The following is a 6,144-nucleotide window of genomic DNA, read 5'->3' as shown; positions in this document are numbered from 1 at the left end:
AGAGAAGTACGGGGTCCGTAAAAGTATTCTTAGCTACTGAAATCTAATTGGTCATTTCTGCTACTAAACCCCAATGCAGATGTTTTGCCACCAAATGAAATGTTTGTTCTACAGAACAAAGCTTCTAGTTACAAATGTGAATGTTTATGATAACGAACACTCACGGATTTGTGCTGATCTACTGGGAGCTGCAGACTGAAAATTATTTAAGGGGTTCCCTGAAATTTAGAAGAAAAAATTGGCTTGATGGTTAAAAGGTTGACAAACTTCCCTACAGGGCGTTTTGTGCGGCACCCCCTACAGGACGTTTATCCGGCATCCGCCTAAAGGATGTGTTCCGGCACCCCCTACAGGGCTTTGTCCAGCACCATGGAGAAGGTGTTTGTTCGGTACCCCCTACAGGGTGTTCATCCGGCACTCCTTTCAAGGTGGTTGTTTGGCACACCCTTCATTGCATTTGTTGGGCACCCCCTACAGCGCGTTTGTCCAGCACCGCTACAGGATGTGTGTCCGGCACCACCTACAGGGCGTTTGCCCAGCACATGGCATTTGTTTGGTACCCCCTACAGGTTGCTGTCCGGCACCCCCTACATTGCATTTGTCTGGCACCGCTACAGGGCGTTTGTGCGGCACCTGCTACAAGGCGTTTGTGCGGCACCTGCTACAGAGCGTTTGTGTGGCACCTGCTACAAGGCGTTTGTGCGGCACCCGCAACAGGGCGTTTGTCTGGCACCCCCTAAAGTGCGTTTGTCCGAGACCCGCTACAGCGCGTTGTCCGGTACCCCCTACAGGGTGTTTCTCTGGCAACCCCTACCAGGCGTTTGTCCGGCATCACATACAGGGTGTTTGTCCGACACCCCCTATAGGGAAGTTTGTCGGGCCTCCTTCCTTGGGCTTCTTAGTTAGAATTCCACAGAAGTCTGGTGTTTGGTCACTGCAGGCGGGATGCAGGGTGAGGAGAGGATCTGCTGGGTAGGAAGGTGGTAGCTGGGATGGTAGAAACAGTCAATGTGAGGAGAAATTTCAGGAGTACAGAGCAAGACCAGACACACCCAGAAAGCCATGTGTATGATGTCACTGTCAGGTCAGCCTCTGTGTCCCCAATCAGCATGACCAGGAAATTATGGAATGCAATGCGATCTGCATTGTACTACATTCAGGGGATTCATGCTGGTCTATTAGACTGAGTGTCTCATTAACGATGATCTGTTTCCCAAAAAGCCATCACATGGGGACTTTATGTGCCCTACGTGATGTAAAAAAAAGGTTTTCAGAGTAAAAATTAGTTATGCCCAAACACACAAAATATCCCACCCTTTAAAAAAAAAAAAAAAAAAATTTTTTGAGGCCCCCCCGTTCGAATGAACATGAGCACACAGTTTGGGGCGCATACGCATGAAAACTACATTTGCAATACACACATTACTTATCACCATGCACGTCGCACAGAGTAAGATTTGTAGCCCCAGACCTCCTCCGTGACACCACACTGATGACCTGTGGGGGCTTTTACAGTGTCACCTGAGGAAACTAGACATTTGTCGTGACAAAAAAATTGGAACTACCACTAGTTTATTCTCTAGGGTGTCTGCTTTCAGAAAATATTTCTAATGTTTGGGAATTTTATGTAATCTTCAGGCCTAAAATGATATTTATTTATTTATTTTACACATTTGCGCCGGCAACACAAACGGCTTTGGCAGTGAAAGGGTTAAACTCTCTAGAAAATCGCAAGGCTTCCTGCTTGTGTTGAGCATGTTAAGTAAAGGCATGAAAAAAGTGTTACCCGTGTCTCTGCCACTACCCCTGTGTACTAAAAAACAAAAAAATACCTTGGCTTTGTAATGTGTATGTATGATGACAAATGTGTAAAATGCTGAAGATTTTTTTCTTTCTCTCGGCAGGCCATCAGTGCTAAAACATTGAGGAACGTCTGCTGAAAGTACATCTATGACAAGTGTCCTGCTGGAGCTGCAGATGGTAGGTCGCTTTTAATTTTAAAGCCTTTCCTGTAGTTGTGACTTTCATCCCGAAGGTTATTCCATCCAAACGTTGTTTTTAGTTTGGTGGTTAAAGTTTTACTGACCACTTGAAGACTTCCTTACGTACATTTACTTCGGAAGTTTCAAGTGGTACCATGGACTGTACGTCTATACTGACTGGGGGTTTGTGCTGGGCGGGGACCATCTGTCTATACTGAGGGCTCTGGGCTGAGGGCGCCGTCTGTCTATACAGAGGGATCTGTGCTGAGGGCGCCGTCCGTCTATCATGAGGCATCTGGGCTGAGGGCGCCGTCCGTCTATCATGAGGCATCTGGGCTGAGGGCGCCGTCCGTCTATCATGAGGCATCTGGGCTGAGGGCGCCGTCCGTCTATACTGAGGGCTCTGTGCTGAGGGCGCCATCTGTCTATACTGAGGGCTCTGTGCTGAGGGCGCCGTCCGTCTATCATGAGGCATCTGGGCTGAGGGCGCCGTCCGTCTATACTGAGGGCTCTGGGCTGAGGGCGCCGTCTGTCTATACTGAGGGCTCTGGGCTGAGGGCGCCGTCCGTCTATACTGAGGCATCTGGGCTGAGGGCGCCGTCCGTCTATATCAGGGGTGTGCAACTGTAGCCCTCCAGCTTTTGGTGAACTACAAGTCCCATCATGCCTCTTCCTTTGGGATTCATGCTTGTAAATGTCAGTTTTGCAATGCCTCATGGGACTTGTAGTAATACAACAGCTGGAGGGCCACAGTTGTTCACCCCTGGTCTATACTGAGGGATCTGTGCTGAGGGCGACGTCCGTCTATACTGAGGGATCTGGGCTGAGGGCGCCGTCCGTCTATCCTGAGTCATCTGCTGAGGGCGTTGTCCGTCTATACTGAGGGCTCTGTGCTGAGGGCACCGTCCGTCTATACTGAGGGCTCTGGGCTGAGGGCGCCGCCCGTCTATACTGAGGGCTCTGGGCTGAGGGCGCCGTCCGTCTATACTGAGGCATCTGGGCTGAGGGCGCCGTCCGTCTATATCAGGGGTGTGCAACTGTAGCCCTCCAGCTTTTGGTGAACTACAAGTCCCATCATGCCTCTTCCTTTGGGATTCATGCTTGTAAATGTCAGTTTTGCAATGCCTCATGGGACTTGTAGTAATACAACAGCTGGAGGGCCACAGTTGTTCACCCCTGGTCTATACTGAGGGATCTGTGCTGAGGGCGCCGTCCGTCTATTCTGAGGGCGCCGTCCGTCTATACTGAGGGCTCTGTCCGTCTATACTGAGGGCTCTGTGCTGAGGGCGCCGTCCGTCTATACTGAGGGCTCTGTCCGACTATACTGAGGGCGCCGTCCGTCTATCCTGAGTCATCTGCTGAGGGCGCCGGCTGTCTATACTGAGGGCTCTGTGCTGAGGGCGCCGGCTGTCTATACTGAGGGCTCTGGGCTGAGGGCGCCGTCCGTCTATACTGAGGGCTCTAGGCTGAGGGCGCCGTCCGTCTATACTGAGGGCTCTGGGCTGAGGGCGCCGTCCGTCTATACTGAGGGCGCCGTCCGTCTATACTGAGGGCTCTGGGCCGAGGGCGCCGTCCGTCTATACTGAGGCATCTGGGCCGAGGGCGCCGTCCGTCTATACTGAGGCATCTGGGCCGAGGGTGCCGTCCGTCTATACTGAGGCATCTGGGCCGAGGGCGCCGTCCGTCTATACTGAGGCATCTGGGCCGAGGGCGCCGTCCGTCTATACTGAGGCATCTGGGCCGATGGGGCCGTCTGTCTATACTGAGGGATCTGGGCCGAGGGCGCTGTCCGTCTATACTGAGGCATCTGGGCCGAGGGCGCCGTCCGTCTATACTGAGGCATCTGGGCCGATGGGGCCGTCCGTCTATACTGAGGGATCTGGGCCGATGGGGCCGTCCGTCTATACTGAGGCATCTGGGCCGAGGGCGCCGTCCGTCTATACTGAGGCATCTGGGCCGATGGGGCCGTCTGTCTATACTGAGGGATCTGGGCCGAGGGCGCTGTCCGTCTATACTGAGGCATCTGGGCCGAGGGCGCCGTCCGTCTATACTGAGGCATCTGGGCCGATGGGGCCGTCCGTCTATACTGAGGGATCTGGGCCGATGGGGCCCGTCTATACTGAGGGATCTGGGCCGAGGGCGCCGTCCGTCTATACTGAGGGATCTGGGCCGATGGGGCCGTCCGTCTATACTGAGGGATCTGGGCCGATGGGGCCGTCCGTCTATACTGAGGGATCTGGGCCGATGGGGCCGTCCGTCTATACTGAGGGATCTGGGCCGAGGGCGCCGTCCGTCTATACTGAGGGATCTGGGCCGAGGGCGCCGTCCGTCTATACTGAGGGATCTGGGCCGAGGGCGCCGTCCGTCTATACTGAGGGATCTGGGCTTAGGGCACCGTCCGTCTATCCCCCACAGGTCAGCTTTCACCACCCATCCTCCATAAAGCTGCCTTTGGACCCTCATCCCCCACAGGGCAGCTTTTGGACCCCCTTTAGATATTACATTAATAATCATGCTACCAAAATAAGTGTGCAGTGTAAATTGCCTTTAGCATCACTCCTTTTTCTCCTTGCTGGAGGCGGCCATTTTATTGAAACCCAGAGCTCCATGAGCAGCAGTAAATCTTTGGGCTGTCAGCACATCGGCCTTTACATATTCAGCACAATGCCTGAAAACAGCGAGCAACTGAGCATGTGTATTGCAAGGTCACAATAGAGAGGGTCATCCTTCCCAATGGAGACATGGCGAGCAATCAAAGTGCATCCACACTTCATCCAAAGAAAAAAATGTTAACTTGTTAAATGTTGTTAATGAATGCAGGCGATTTCCAGCAACTGTCTTCTAATTCTCATCCAATTTCTGTCTCCATCTAGGTCTCGTCAAGCAGCTCCCTGGCTACGACTGTATCCGCAGTGCTGTGTGCTGGCTCCGTTTCTGATCTCCATCCAGTTCAGGGGGCACATTTTTGGAATAAACAAGATCTGGCCTTTGAGGATCAACTAGAGAAATGCTGGTGATTTACTTTCAGAAAACATTGAATGTGGGGGGCGGGGGGCTCCCCTTTCAGGAGATGTAAAATACAGCCAGGAACATCCATTTGTGTATTTGACATGTGAACAGCTTGTGACATCACTGAATAAAATGTTATTTTAAAGGAAGTATTTAGACTTTTTTGGGGGTGTATGTTACTGTTAACCACTTGTCCTGCAGAGGACCCCCCCCCCCCTCCCCCACCTGACCAGGCCATTTTTTGCGATACAGCACTGCACTACTTTAGCAGACAATTGCTCGGTCATGCAACGCTGTACACAAATGAAATTTGTCCCTCCGCCCCCCCCACAAATAGAGCTTTCTTTCGGTGGTATGTGATCATCTCTGCGTTTTTTTTTTTTTTTTTGTGCTATAAATAAAGACTGACAATTTTGAAAAATAAATATTTTTGACTTTTTGCTATAAAACATATCCAATAAAGCTGTAAAAAATCTAATTTTTTCATGAATTTAGACCAAAATGTATTCTGCTCCGTGTCTTTACTAAAATAAAAATCCCAATTAATTGGTTTACGTGAAAGTTGTAGCATCTACAAATGGCGGTATATATACTGGAATTTTCTTAAAAAAAATATTTTAATATTAGTAATTGTGGCGATCAGCAACTTATAGCGGGGTTGCGGCGGGCATTCTTACACTGGGAGGGAACTAACGGACACTGACCTCCCAGTGACACCAATACAGTGATCAGTGCCGGCTGTGTCCGGAACACCGATCGCTGTACGAGACCTCTGTGTGAGGTCCCGATTCATGTGATCCGTGATTGGCCAATCGGTGATCACATTAACAGTAGTAAACAAGATATCACTTCCTGACATCATTGCTTACTACTAGTGAAATCTGTGAATGATCACAGAGATTACATGGTACAGGGCTATTCACAACACACATGCTCGCACTGCACACGCGTGTCTGATCACACGGCTCATCGATGATCTCGGTACACTGACATTTCAGTCTATATAAATCTCTCCCGTACGAATCGCAGCCACTGTGTGGCTTTGTACACGTCTATAGGAATCAATGGAGCCGTACACACAGCTGCGTCTACAAGCGGAAATGTGCACGGCGTCTGGCACCATACAAGGGGAAAAGCGTGCAGAGGCGGCGGC

At 51.0% G+C, this 6,144-nt stretch overlaps 1 long non-coding RNA gene across 1 annotated transcript; it reads left to right on the top strand.

Moving 5' to 3' along the window:
• Positions 1 to 1,820: 1,820 nt before the first annotated feature.
• LOC149457693 (uncharacterized) lies at positions 1,821 to 5,140 on the top strand. Its single transcript, XR_016313593.1, has 2 exons — positions 1,821 to 1,980; positions 4,856 to 5,140. It is a non-coding gene; the product is annotated as an uncharacterized LOC149457693 (long non-coding RNA).
• The last annotated feature ends 1,004 nt before the right edge of the window (positions 5,141 to 6,144 follow it).

The sequence above is a fragment of the Staurois parvus genome, unplaced genomic scaffold (genome assembly GCF_062004578.1).
Source record: "Staurois parvus isolate SC_StPar_1 unplaced genomic scaffold, SC_StPar_1.0 ptg000307l, whole genome shotgun sequence".
NCBI classification, from domain to species: domain Eukaryota; kingdom Metazoa; phylum Chordata; class Amphibia; order Anura; family Ranidae; genus Staurois; species Staurois parvus.
This window is presented reverse-complemented; position numbering and strand designations above follow the sequence as displayed.